Genomic DNA, 13230 nt, shown 5'->3' on the forward strand with positions numbered 1-13230 from the left:
GAATGAATGGAAACCCAAAATCTCTGTAAATGTTTATGAAAATTAATAAAATATAGAAAAAAAAATTTACAAGTTACGTTCCCTTATCAGGATTCACACATACTAAGACCAGTAACTTTACAGGCACGTTAATATCAATTACATTTCCTTCTCAAGGGTTTGCACTTCCTGTGGTCAGTGGAACTCTAGGCCTCAAAGAGGCCCATTTCGGCATGTTAAACTGCTAGTATATTTTTTCACAAATATTCTTATTCCTAGAGTAAGCATCAAATTCATCATAGCATTTTTTCCCACAACAAACATATTTCATAATGTGTTTTACATAAATTACAGCAATTTACAGTATTTCATATGTGTTACAGCAAAATAAAGATATTTTTCTTAAACTGCTCATAACACCAAGCAACACATCCTTTTCCAAGGAATAACTCTTATTAGCAATATGCCCAAAATATGTGAATTGATCCCTTATCATCCTTGCATCCAAAGAGCACCCTAGGTGAGCCCTTTCTAAGACATATTTGTTCTTTTGATAGTCCACAGGCTGTTCGGTACTCTTTTGCAACACCACAACTTAAAGACATCAGTTCTTCTTCTGTCATCCTTATATATTGTTCAGCTTTCAGATGTTCAGAAATGACTAGAAAGACCAAGACCTGAATTGGACCCACCTTAGTCCTCAAACTGACATCATAATTCTTCAATAATTTGGAGACGATCTGCACTATGGACTTTCCCAGAGCAATACACCTCCTGATTTAATGACTGCTGGTACCAAGGGTGTTAATTGTGGATCCAAGTGTGATGAAGCCGCTGATAGTTCCAGTCTTTTCTCCATCCATTATGACATTGCCTATTGGTCCAGTGGTGAGAATATTTTTCTTCTTGACATTGAGATGCAATCCATATTAAAGGCTGGATTCTTTGATCGTCTGCATTAAGTGCTTCAAGCCCTCCTCACTTTCAGCATACAAGGTTGTGTCATCTACATAACGTAGGGTATTGGTGAGTCTCTCTTTCCAATCCTGATGCTACATTCTTCTTCCTAGAGTCCACCTTCTCGAATAATTTCACACTCCCTTCTTAACTTAAAACCATGTAGTGTTCCCCTCCTCTCTTCCCAAAATAGCCTCCTGGTCTAAGTTTCACATGAACACAAATAAGTACTCTGGGATTTGTATTCTTCCCATGTTAGTTACAACTTCTTCTTCTTATTATTTTTTTTTCCAAAGTAAGAAACTGGGGAGGGAAAGAGGGGGACAGGGAGAAAAATGTGCAACAATAAATCAATGGAAATCCAAGTTCTTTAGAAACTTACAACAAAATCTCAATTAAAAAAAGAAATACAAATCTTAATTGGAATAGTTATAAATTTAAAAAAGAAGCTAAAATTCACTCAGAAAATATAGTTAATGTGGTAAACAGTAGTTCCTATAGATTTTTATTATATATGTAGCTACCTGGGTTCCATAATCCAGTCTTAAATATTTGACTGGTACATAGTTTTATAAGTTTATGCTTCTATAACTGTGTCAGTCAGTGACTTTGAAATTTCAGTTGTTATTGTTGTTGTTATGTGCCATCAAGTAGCTAATGACTCATAGGGACCCTATGTACAAGAACCCTAAACTCTGTTCTGTCCTGTGCCAATCTCATTGTCTCCAATACACTCATCCCAATCACCCCAGTCACTGAATCAATCCATCTCCTAGAGGGCCTTCCCCTCCTGTGCCTGCCCTCCACCCTCCCAAGCATGATGTCCTTCTCCAAGGACTGGTCTCTCCTTACAAGATGACCAAAGTATGTCAGACAAAGCCTCAGAATCCTTGCCTCCAAAGAGCAGCCTGGTTTAACCCTCTCAAGGATGAATCTGTTTGTTCTCTTATCAGTCTATGGTATCATCAATACTCTTCTCCAACACCAAAGCTCAAAGGCATCAATTCTCCTTCTATCCTCCCTGGTCATTGTCCAGCTCTCTGATGCATAGCAAGTGATTGCGAAGACCATGACCTGTATCAGATGGATCTTAATCTCCAGAGAAAGACACCGTTAGGACACTCTGGTCACAGCATACGAAACTGTTAGCAGCTGATGAGTCTGCAGTCACAAAAGCCAAGGAAGCAGGGAAATTCCTTGTGATTGTTCTAAAATAATTCTAGAGAGGCTACAGAAAAATCCCATTGTTACTTTCCCCAATAGATAAGGTTTTTTTATATAATGAAATGTTTTACATTTTATATCTATAATTGAGTAATTAATAACTTTTAATTTTCAATTTATTTATATCTCTTATATAGTTGATTCTAATATGACTTACGCATTAAACTATATTGCTAAAAAAACCAATATGGATGCAACAAAAATGAATTCTTAATCCAATGTAATAGGTCCCAATAGCTACATGAACCAATAAATATTTAGTTGAAAGTATTGTGCAAAAAATACAAGATTTGCTCTTCAAATTGAATCTAGGATTTGCTCAGTTTTAATCTTTAATTTTAAATCTAAAGCCCTTCTCCTTATTCACAATAGAGGGTATCTTTCTATGATACATGTGATTTAAGTAAGTTGTGCTATCTATAATCATGTGCACTGTGGCTGAATTACAGATCCAGAGGTTTTTAAAATCACTTGAAATGCTTTTAAATTCACAGAATACACTTGGAAGAAGATTATGTTAGGTTCTAGGAAAAGCTTAGTTTAGCCTCTTCCTGGTACTTAATGAAAAGGAAGGTGAATCAAATTTCAGTCTGAGATCTGCTAATCAAAATGTGCAAACACCATGTATCTTGGCATTCAAGGGTCCTTGTTGGAAGAGTTAGAGTTCTTTAATTTGGAAAGCCTGGTGAGGTTTTCCTATCTGGCATAAATGGTCAATTTTAGAATTCTCCCCCGGGAACTGTTGTGTATAGGGTTAGATAAAGAAGTTTCATATTGGGCTGTTTACCAAGTGTTTAGAGAAAACATTTCCAGTCTAGACCAGAGAATTAAAAAGAAAGAGTAAAGAGAAAATTTATTTTGTGCTGGGCATCAGGACGAAGTTAGGAAACATAAACTGAACAAGATCTCATCAATCTGAACCACAAAAATTTACTCAGTCCCAAATTTCATTCCTCCGTCCAGAAAAATGAACATTATCTTGGAAAGATCCCCCAGGATCTCAGCACATAACCCCTCCCAACTTAACTAGCTTCCCTAAAGATATTTTCTTAAATTAACAATATGATTATTATAGATGGAATAAATATAAGTAAGAGAAAGGCTTTGCTTAAAATCAGAAACACATTTGGCATTGTTACATAAGACACAGTCCATGAGTAGAATAATAAAACCACAAATGAATGGCTCTGTGTCAGAGACTACGCAGCTGTGAAAACCCCTGCCCCAGTATTCACTTTCGTTCCGTGTTCTGGCAAACTATAAAATATGAAATAGAGTGATCAGAATACATTGAGCTCTGAACCATAAATTATACTCCTTCTTTATTCATCTAGTAAAACAATCTTTGACATTACAAACTTGATTAATATTAGGTTGATTTCATCAAGCAGGTTTGACACATTCTCAGAATTTCTAAGTGTCTTTAGTGGCATTTATATGTATAACTTTTGGCTCATGTTATTAGTGTACAAAAGATAACATTTTTTTCCAAATTCTCACAGCTGAGGGGTTAGCATTCCAACTGACACAACAGTTCTCATGCACATTATTCCCATTCTCTGTCTTCAAGATGGTGTCACACAAATGAAGATTTACCAGTATTCATCGAACTCAATCTCTTGAGTTTTGAGTACTGTATTTCCCACCATATTTATATTGAAACACAATAAGCCCCATAGCCAACAGTTGCTAAAATTAGGGGGTTTTAAATTGTTGTTGTGCCCCCTCCACCACCAAGTAGAACTCTTTCTTTCCTTTGCTACATCTGGTGGTTAATTCATCCCATGTTTTAGTGACGCACTAAACAGATCCTTTAACTCTTTTCTTTGATTTTAGGCATATTTTATTATCAAAGTAAACAAACACTTGCTCATATTGTTTCTCAATTTTTTTTATCAGTTTGCTGCTCTCCCTCAAAACAAACAACTTCTCTTTTATTAAGAGCACCATCACTTTTCATCTGTATCATGAACATTACCACCTAATTGAATTATTATTTCCAATATCCCTTTCATCCACATTAAGCTATGAGTATAACAATGTCTTATTGTGTTATTCCATGGCCTGTGATATTCTATGGGGCATATGCTCAATGACTCCTTGGGTATTAAGTTCAGACTTTTTATTCAATCCTTTTAAGGAGGATATGAGGTTAAATATGGAAAATATTTTTTCTATATTCATAAGCAAAAAGAATCTATATTTTTATTTTTAAGCAAAGTAGAATACATATATTAATACATAAATTAATACATAATAGGTCAACATTAGAAAAGATTTATTCTTCTAACCACTAATTCTGGTCTCATTAATGTACTTACTAATGCACTTATTGTTTTGATATGTGGTCTTTGTTTCATTGTGCTATTTTTTAATTTGCTTTTTGAAAAGTATCATGAAATGATCTTTGTAATCATTACATGAAGTGTTCATACATCAATTTTTTTACTTTCAATATTATACAATACTTCTTAATTTAAAATATAGTTGTTATTATTTCTAATTTAAAATATGTAGTTGTCATTATCTGTGTATGTCTTTCTAATTTAAAATACTCTCCTTTTTGTTTCTGTTCCTAACATTTCCAAAGCACAACAATTTTTTTTGTTATATACCAAGGAGGATAGAAGGAGAATTGATGCCTTTGAGCTGTGGTGCTGGAGAAGAGTATTGAGAATGCCATGGACTGCTAGGAAAACAAACAGATTTGTCCTGGAAAGGGTTAAACCGGGTGGCTCCTTGGAGGCAAGGATTCTGAGGCTCCTTCTAACATACTTTGCACTTGTTGTGAGGAGAGACCGGTCCTTGGAGAGGGACATCATGCTTGGGAGGGTGGAGGGACAGCGCAGGAGAGGAAGGCCCTCTATGAGGTGGATTGATTCAGTGACTGGAATAATAGGGATGGGAGTGTCAGAGACAGTGCGATTGGCACAGGACAGAGCGGAGTTTAGGGCTGTTGTACATAGGGTCGCTATGAGTCGCAGGCGACTCGATGGCACATAACAACCCTCTATTGGTTGATATCTATAATCATTTAATTTATTTACATATCTAAGTACCTATATACCTATGTATAGGTAGCACTAGTGGCTTAGAAAGAAAGAGTTGTGCCACCAACTCAAAGGTGGTTGTTATTGTTAGGTGCTGTTCAGTCAAAAGTGACCATATTATGAACAAAAGAGCTGTACTCCGTTCTATCCTGGGCCATCTTCATACTTCCTGATACACTAGAACACACTGAGTGAGTCATCAAGTCAATCCACCTGGTTAAGGGTTCTTCTCCCCTTCGGGGACCTTCCACTCTTCCTAGCATTATGCCCCTCTCCAAGGAAAAGCACCTCCTAGCAATATGTCCAAAGTATGTAAGGCAAAGCCTCATCATTCTTGTCTCCTAAGAGCACTCTGGCTGCACCCTCTCCAAGATATATCTGTTTGTTCTTTTGGACACCCATGGGATAGTCAATGCTCTTTCCCGATACCACAACTCCAAGAAATGTAGTCGAAATCTACCAGCTAGCTGCTCTGCAGAAGATGGACAGTCACGTCTCATGCTATTTACTGCTTCTGAAAATCATCAGGACGGTCAGCTATGCATAAGTTTCATCATCCTCACTTGTAAGGCCTTGAGGAGACATATAACGAGCGAAAATAATATAGTTAGTTGTATATTTACTTAAATATTATTTCATAATTCATTGCCTTAAGATGTTAAATAATATCTTTTCTAAAAAAGATATAATTTAAGCAAGATAACGTTTTCATATTATTCTTATCTTCATTGAAGTCTTTTGTACTCTATTTCCACTATTATATCCATAATCTTATCTGTATGTTTTCTTTATCATTCCTGCAAAAGTAATTCATTTAACAAATAAGTAATGAACATCTATTATGAAATTAAAAAATAATGACCCTTCATCCTTTTTCAGGATGTTGTTAACCAACCTACAACACATAGGACAAAAGGTCCCTATCCTCCATGATATTAAATAACTAGCCAATCTGATGTATCAGTATTTGGCAGTATTGACAACACCTGGTCCCATATCATCTACACTTCTCTCCTGTACTTAATTAACACCACATTCATTATCTCAATCCAACTCATTAAGGGTCTTTCACTTTTTACTAATCCTCTGCTAAATCAAGGAGTGCTAGTGTCTTAGTGATAAGAAATTGTACTGACAATCCAAAGTCACTTGCTTTATATCAAACAGATGCTCTGAGGTAGAAAATAGGTAGTCTCCTCTTTTGCAAATTACTATCTCTAAAAAGCTGCTAGAGGGTCAGCTACAATTCTCTTGACTTGACAGCACCTAGCAACAACAACAACTAAATACAATGTATTTTTTTAGGGATTTACCCTCCAGATAATATCTGAAATTTAAATGAGAGGAAAATGTTAGAATAGCAAAATTTAACAGAACAGCAAGAAACAAATGCTGGCGAGGTTGTGGAGAAACTGGAACCTCTTTCACTGTTGGTGGGAGTGTAAAATGGTGCAACCACTGTGGAAGGCAGTATAGCACTTTCTCAAAAAGTTGCAAATAGAGATACCATTTGACCCAGCAATTCCACTACTGAGAAGATACCGCAAAGAGACCATAACTGACATGCAAGCAGATATAAGCCCTGTCAAGGAGGGATCAGTCCTTGGACAGAGTCATAATGCTTGGGAGGGTAGAGAGACAGTGTAAAAAAGGAACACCCTGGATGAGATGAATTGCTTCAGTGACTGAGGTAATGGAGGTGGGTGTGTCAGAGACGATAAGATTGGCACAGGATAGAGCAGGGTTTAGGGCTATTGTGCAAATGAGTCACAGGCAACTCCAGGCACATAACATGTCTAAGCTATGTCAATAATTACGGTTTGCTCAGCTCCATTATCAACACTCTCGGCACCAGTGGTCAGGAAATCAAAAGACAAATTGCATTGGGAAAATCTGCTGTTAGAAACTTCTCCAGCATATTGAAAGGCAAGAATACCAATCTAGAAATTAAGTTGTACCTAATCCAGGCCATGGCCTTCACTATTCCTTGCAATGGCAGAGAGCTGGAAAATGACTAGGGATGACAGAATAAGAATCAATGCCTATGAATTGTGGTGTTGGAAAAGAGTCTTGAACATACCATGGAACACCAAGAAAACAGATAGATCTGTCTCGGAGAGGGTAAAGTCAAGTTTTTCCTTTGAGGTTAGGATTTTGAAGCTCTGTCTCACATACTTGGGGCAAGTGGCCAGGAGGGACGGGCCTTTGAAGAAGACTTCATGCTTCTAAGGGACAGCACAGGAGAGAAAGACCCTGGATGTGATGGGTTAATATAGTAACTGGGGCAATGAAGGTTGTGGGTCAGAATCAGTGAAACTGGCTCAGGACAGGGAAGGCTTCAGAGCTGCTATACATAAAGTCTTTATCGGTTGTTTGCAGGCAACACGACAGCACATAAAAACAACAACATGTCTAAACCACCATATCAAGGGTTGGATGGGGAAAGGAGATGTTGAATGGGGTAGGCAGGAGTGAAAGGTGTTGCTGGTAGAGTGGGGAAAGGGATGGGTCAAGATAAACATGCCAAAGGATAGGGAGGTGACACCAAGTCTATTGGTTACTTCTAAAATGGGAAACTGTCTTTCATTTTCCACTTTCTATAAAATGCTTTCCTGTAAGATATTGTTCTAAAACTGAGCATTCAGATGAAGACAGACTAGGAAGAAGTATTGGCCATCCACTTCTGAAAAAACAGGACTTTGAAAATCCCATATATAATAGGGCACACTTATACTAGACAACTAGGTATGACAATTGAGACTGAGCCCTCAAATATGCAAATACAAAGCAGGAGGAGTAGTTGTAAGCAGACACTAATGATTAGAATGTGGAATGTGAGAAGAGTAATTGCATCAAAATTAGACATTGTCAAGAAAGAAATGGAATGCATAAACATTGAAATGGTAATTATTGGCTTAGATATAGATCTGATACAGTTAATCAGCTTCTATTTGGTTTTTATCACAATTTAGAAACATCCAATTTAGAAAGCCTATCCCGGCTTCCAAGTAAATTACAAACATTTACCCACCAGGATACAACTTCACCAAGCTAAAGGCTCCCTTACAGGTTGGACCAGATCAATTTTTAAATGCCAAGGCCATTCCACCAGATCCTGTTATTCAAGTATATACTTCAACATTTAGTGCCAAAGAGGAAGAAATTGAAAATTTTTTCCGAATTTCACAGTCCGAAATTGAGCAAACATACAATCAGGGTGTGTTAATGATAATTGGTGACTGGAATGCAAAAGTAGAAAACAATAAAGAAGGAACAGTAGTTGGAAAATATGGGCTTGATGATAGAAATGAGACTGGAAATAGAATGATTTAATTTGGAATTTACAATGATTTATTTATTGCAAATATATTTTCTAAAAGACACAAAAAACAACTTTACACATGAATTTCTTCCAATGGGCAGCATAGGAATCAGATTGACTACATTTGTGGAAGAAATCATTGGAGAAGCTTTGTATCAGCAGTCAAAACGAGGCCAGGGACAGACTGTGGATCAGATCATCAATTATTCAAATGCAAATTCAAATTGAGGCTGAAGAAAATGAAAATAAATCCAAAGGAACCAAGATATAATCTTGAATCAATTTCATTGAAATTTCATGATCATCTCTTAAGAATAGGTTTAGAGAACAGAAAGGACCAACACCTAGGTAAACCTCCAGCTTATTCCTCCACCTGGACCCACATTTGAAGATTGTTCACTTAAAAAGTGTTCCATTCCTGGAAATTTTTCTGCAATTATCTGATAAGGAGAAGAATAATTTCTGAAACAAAGAAAATAAAGAACAAAATTCTCCAGAATTTTTAAAGATAATTAGCCAGGCTGTGGGGCCTCACTGTGGGCCACTCTGAGGACCAGGCCAAAGTAAGCTCCCAGCCAAGCTACTATGGGACTCATCCTACAGGAGAAAGGTTAGTGGGACATTGCTGAGTTCACTTAACCCCACTAAGTCTGAGTGGGTCTGTTGCGCTAAGTAAACAATAGGAATCTGAATCAGAACTTGTGTTGGAAAAATAAGTCTCAGAGCTACAGGAACATACAGCCGTGCTGTGGGCCACACCTTGGACCTGGACAAAGCTGGAAGCCACCAGCCGAACTGCTGTGGGACCTATCTGACAGGAGCAAGGTTAGTGGCAAAATTGGCTGAGCTCTCTTAAGTCCCACTGAAACAGAGTGGGCCTGTTGAAATTTGACAGAATTTTCTTGTGCCCCTGCCGACCACCCAAAATCAGGTGGGCCAACAGTAGCCTGACTGAGTTTTCTTGGGCACTGCCAATTGACTGGGATAGCACCCAAGAGTGAGCCCACTGGTGGGAATTGGGCTGAGTTTTCTTGGGCTGCTCTGACTGCCCAGAAATGGGTGTCAAATGGTGCATCAACTATGGGTGACAGTATGGTGCTTTCTCAAAAAGCTGCAAATAGAGATACCATTTGACCCAGCAATTCCACTACTGGGAATAAACCCTAAAAGAAACCATAACCACCACCCAGGCAGATATATGCACACCCATGTTTATTGCAGCTTTGTTCAAAATAGTAAAGAGCTAGAAACAACCCAAGTGTCCATCAACAAACGAAAAGATAGAGAAGCTCTGGTATAGTCACACAATGGTGAATGCTACATTGAAAAACAAGGAACTGATGAAATATTGTGCAAAATAGATGACCCTGGAGGATATTATGCTGAATGACATATCTCAGTCACAAAAGGATAAATATTGCATAGGGCTACTGTTATAAAATGGAATTGACATCAGGGTTGAAGGAAGGCAAAGAAGGAGGGGATGAATGACATATATTGCATTGAAACAGATGAGGGAGAGAACTGCTTAAAAAAAGATATATAATTGGGTCTTATTGTCATGAAAGGAGTCCAGAATGAAGGCTGCACACTGGAGTGGACTTGGGGGGAGGGATTACGTAACAATGAAATAGTTTTTCTTTTACTTTTCAAGGAGAAGGGTGAATTGTGCCGGAGAGGGTGGGCAGGGAGAAAAGTGTAACAATGAATAACTGGAAACCCTAAGTATCTGTAAACTTTCATTAAAAATAATAAAAAAAAAATAAAATAGGTTTGAGGCATTGAATACCAATGATAGAAGACCAAATGAGTTGTGGGATGATATGAAGGAGATTATCTATGAAGAAAACAAAAGGCCACTATGAAAACAAATGAGAAAGAAAAAACAGAAATGAATTTCAGAAGAGACTTTAAAGATTGCACTAGAACGTTGAAAAACCACATCTAATGGAAAACATGTCAAAGTGAAAGAGGTGAACAGACTGTTTTAAAAGGCAAGTCAGCAGGACAAAGCCAAGTATTATAATGGAATACGCAGAGAGCTGGAATTGAAGAATAAAAAGGGAAGAACTCACTCTGCATTTATCAAGCTGAAAGAACTGAAAAACAAATTTAGGCCTCATGTTGCAATGTTGAAAGATGCTATGGGCAATCAATATATTGGATGACACAGAAAGCATCAAAAGAAGATGGAGGGAATACACAGAGTCACTGCACCAGAAAAATTTATTGACAATGAAAAATTTCCGGAAGTACTATATGTCAAGGAAACAATCGTAATGAAAGAGAAAGTGGAAGCTATATTGAAGGCACTGGCTAAAAAAAAAAAAAAAAAAAGTCCTAGGAATCAATGGGATATCAATTGACTTGTTTAACACATGCAGCCTTTGATGCACTCACCAGTCTATAACAGGAAATTTGGAGGATGGCCATCTGGTCAACAGATTGGAAAAGGTCCATATTTTTTCCTATTCCCAAGATGGATGATCTAACTCAATGTGGAAATTATCGAACAGTGTCATTGATATCATATGCAAGAAAAATACTGCTAAAAATCATTAAAAAAATGGCTGGAGCAGTACCAGAAGGTCAAGAAGGATTTAGAAGAGGTTGTGGCACCAGGGATAGCATTGCTGATATCAGATGGATCTTGGCTGAAAGTCAGGAATATGAAAAGAATGTCTATTTGTGCTTTCTTGACTATGCAAAGTGGATCACGACAAGTTGTGGCTGACATTGAGGAGAATAAGAATTCCAGAGCACTTGATTGTGCTCATGAGGAAACTATACCTGGACCAGGAGGGTCTTGTGCAAACAGAGCAGAGGAGCCTTGCAGGGTTTGGATCTGTGAAAGGAGTGTGTAGAGATATATTCTATCTCCATACATGTTGAATCTATATGCTGAGCAAATAATTGCAGAAGCTGGAATTTATGAAGAGGAATGTGGTATCTGGATTGGAGGGAGACTCATCAATAACCTGTATTATGCAGATGATACAACCTTACTTGCTGAAAATGAGGAGGAGTTGAAGCAATTGTTGCAGAAGATCAAGGAATGCAGCTTTTGGTATGGATTATGTCAAAATATCAAGAAAACAAAGATTCTTACCTCTGGACCATAAGGCAATGTCATGATGGATGGAGAGGAGATTGAAACTGTCAACAACTTCATCTTGCTTTAATCCACAATTAACACCCTTAGTATGAGCAGTCAGGAAAAAGGGAGAACATTGCAATGGGAAAATCTGCAGTAAGGGACCTTTCCAAATTATTGAGGAGTAGTGATGTCAGATGGAGGACTAAGGTGTGTCTGATTCAGACCATGGTCTTTCCAATTAACAGCTGTACATCTGGCACAGGACAATGAATAAGGATGACAGAAAAAGAATTGATGCCTTTGAGCTGTAGCATTGGAGAAGAGGACTGAACATCCATGGATGGCCAAGAAAATGAATAGCTAAATCTTGGAGAGGGTGCAGCCGGAGTGGTCTTTGGAGGCAAGAATGATGAGGTTTTGCCTCACAGACTTTGTACATATTGCTAGGAGGTTCTATTCCTTGGAGAGGGACATGAAGTTGTGAAGAGTGGAGGGTCAGAGAAGGAGAAGACGACCCTCAACCAGGTGGATTGGCAAGGTGACTACTGCAATGGCCTTTTGTGTGTCAGAAAGTGTGAGAATGATGCAGGACAGGACTACGTTCAGATCTTTTGTTCATAGGGTCTCTATGAGTTGTACTCAACTTGATGTCCCCTAACAACAACAGGTATTGGCAAAATGAGAAGGACTGACAGATTATTTTTAAAGAGACAATCATATGATCTACTATGGCAGAAATGAAAAGGTAAGAAAAAATGGGGTCACTTTCATAGTTACAAAGGTCGTTTCTAGGCCCATCTTGAAATATAATGTTGTGAGTGACAGGGTAACATCTGTACACATAAAAGAAATCCAGTGAATGTTACAATCATCCAAACATATACACTAACAACCAGAGCCAAAGAGGAGGAAATGGAAGATTTCTACCAACATTTGCAATCAGAAATCAATCACATACACAACAAAGATTAATGGGTGACTAAAATGAAAAAAAAATAATAATTCACAGGAAAGAAGGATCAGTAGTTAGAAAACATGGATTTGGGGACAGAAATGAAGCTGGAGATAGAATGATAGAATTCTGCATAATCAATTATTTAGTCTTTGCAAATAGATTTCCCCCTTCCTTTATACTGGTTTATTTCCAAAGCTCATATACATTGCTTTCATACTGGGTCTTTCCCTTTGCTTCACCCTCACTTCCCTCACTTATCAGATTGTGCGACCTTATGATTAACTACCCCTGCTTCCTAACCATCTTCACCCTTCCTCTCCCACTCTCGCCTGTATTGGATCCTCACACTTGGTTTAAAATAATGGTTTTATACAATATTTGTCCTTATTGGACTAATTTTATTCAGCATAATGCTCTCTAGTGCCTCCCAAGTTAGGCAGTGATTTTCAGAACCATTGCTCCTGTGTACTGCATAGTATTCCGTCTTGTGAATGTACTTTAATTTCTCAATCCATTCATTTGTGTTCAGACATATGGATTGTTTCCATGTTCTTGCAATGGTGAATAATGCTACTATTAACATTGATGTGCAAGCCTCAATTTGTGCTTCAGTTCTTATTGGGGTATATTCCAAGCAGTGGAGTAG

The sequence above is a fragment of the Elephantulus edwardii genome, unplaced genomic scaffold (genome assembly GCF_000299155.1).
Source record: "Elephantulus edwardii isolate Elephantulus edwardi_28Jun2011 unplaced genomic scaffold, EleEdw1.0 scaffold00035, whole genome shotgun sequence".
Lineage (NCBI taxonomy): Eukaryota > Metazoa > Chordata > Mammalia > Macroscelidea > Macroscelididae > Elephantulus > Elephantulus edwardii.